This window comes from Penaeus chinensis, chromosome 1 (assembly GCF_019202785.1).
Source record: "Penaeus chinensis breed Huanghai No. 1 chromosome 1, ASM1920278v2, whole genome shotgun sequence".
NCBI lineage: Eukaryota > Metazoa > Arthropoda > Malacostraca > Decapoda > Penaeidae > Penaeus > Penaeus chinensis.
In genome coordinates, this window is record NC_061819.1 from 39,828,838 (window position 1) to 39,831,337 (window position 2,500).

Sequence of the window (2,500 nt, forward strand, 5' to 3'; positions counted from 1 at the left end):
TTAGTTGTAGTGGCCAGCAGAGCTGCTTCTCAAAATTTAATAAATTATTGTATACAAAAAAATAAGGGAAATAGATGGAATATATATATATATATATATAATTTACAAGATTAAAAAAAAAAAAAAAATTGTCAAGAAAAATGAAGAAGTATTAATGGCAGATTTTAAGTAATTATTTTGGCTGTTGGTATATTAAATTCAATTTGAATTTGGGAGCTTCTGCACACAAGAATTGGAGGGTTTGAGTTTCATTAGTTTGCCTCAAAAGTATTCTTGGCCCAAAGTGGACAGTTTCCTTAAACCACTCTGCTGAGCCTTCCAGGGCATTTTTTAAACCTTAAATTGAATTGTGATTCTTACTGAGCCTGATTGTATTTTGAAACATGGCTTGTTATTATGTGATTGTGAATGTGATTGTTCTACTCTTATTACAGAATGTTTTTATGAGATTTATTTAGCTAATAGATATATATTCTTTGTCTGTAGATTGTTCTTATATATTTTTTATGTAATTAAATTACATTTAAGAAAAGCCTAATCTTGATTTTTATTGTTAAAACCCAGTCAAACCTTTAATCTTACTTCTTGTTTCTGCAGTTTTATTACTAGCTGCATCTCTCTTTTCACTTGAAAAGAAATATTATCAGATTTATGTTCGGTAGTCAGAGTGACTATTGCACCTTTTTGCATACTGTACATGAGATTCTTTAGAAAATCAGTCAACCAGTTAATCAGTCTCTCTCACTCACTCAATCTCCTCTCCTGTTCTCTTCTGTCTCTTTCTCTTTCTCTGAATCATTCAACCTATTTCAATTTATGATGGCATTTTTATTTTGACCCTTATTTTCTCTGGTAATCCTTATGAACAGACGTAGAGTAATTACTTTGAAGATATATTATTCCTGAGGATATTAATGAATATAGAGTGAAACAGGATCCAAGTTATGAAACTGTTAATCTCCAAAGGATACGAGTAGGATGGTTGTCAAGCATTACACAAAGTTGCAAATCTTATATTATTTGCACTTTATTCTGACTTTGAGTAAATTTGATTTTATTAAGAGTAAATGTCAAATTATGCCACTGTATGATGGATAGGAACACAAAGCACAACTTTCTCATTGCACTGTTTTTCTCTGTCATGTATATGTGGTGTCAGAGGATGTGCCATACCAGACATTTTCATTTTTTTTCTCTCTTTTTCTCAATAAACACTCATGGAGTTGTATGAGGAGTACGCATTAACACTATAGTGATATCATTAGTATTATGTGGTGTAAGAAGTCCATTTTTCATCCTTAAGCAAGCATATGCAGAAAGTAAAAGATGAAGACGATCCATGTATATGGATCTCTACATGGGTCCAAGGAAAGGAGAATTTTTAAAGAAAGTAAAAATATATAACTTCTTTGGATCTTTTTAGATGATTTATAAATACATTATACACTGTCATACCCTGACTGTAAATGGGTATCAGGAACAGGGTTTTGTGTAAATATTTGAAATTACTTTAAACTTCTTTTTTCATTTTTATTTTAACTCACTGATCACTGTATCTCCGTACTGTGAAAAAAACTGCAGTGTTATAGAACTAAACATGTGGTAATGATTAAGGTTTTAACTGTAGTAAAAGTGGCTTGCCAAAAGACACTTAAAAAAATATTATCATCATATTCATGTATATGTTATTTTAAAAATTGATTGCATAAATTTGTGTGTGTGTGTGTGTGTGTGTGTGTGTGTGTGTGTGTGTGTGTGTGTGTGTGTGTGTGTGTGTGTGTGTGTGTGTGCATGCGTGACTGCGTGTGTGCGTGTGCGCACGCATGTGTATATGTATGTTTGTAGGTATGTATGCATGTACGTATGTATGGATATAAATACACACACACACACACACACAAGTATATTTCAATTATAGAATTGAATGTTTTATATCTTATTTTGACATACTGAAGTGATTTCTATATATTGTATATGAAGCAGTGTGAAGATGCATATTGTTAAGGTTTTTATTGTTATTATTGGAACAGGCAGCAATGATGTTGATATAGATATTTGATGTAATTTGTTTATTTATCCTGACAGCTGTGAATGGAAAACTTGTGCTATATTTTTATGTCTCAGTCTAATGGAAATAGATTCTTGAATGTAAGTTTTTCAATTGTATATAAAGTCTTGTAGTAGGATAGGCAGGGTACTTAAGAAAATGATATTTTTTTCCCCCATAGAGCAGTAAATTTTTGTTAGTTACTTGCTTTCATTACTGTGTTTATATATGTACCCTTTCAATGAAAACTGCCATAGAATATGAGTTTTTATAACCTTCCTCTTTACCAGAAAAAAAAGTATATATTGTTGGATTTCCCTTGGAGCTAGAATGATGCAATGGCTCTTTTCCAAAGATGCAGAACAAGTGAGCTAACTTATACAAGGTTAAGAATTTATTCTGTTATTTCCTTAAAGTATTTGGATTGCTAAAGAGAAAGTTTTAATGCAAGTC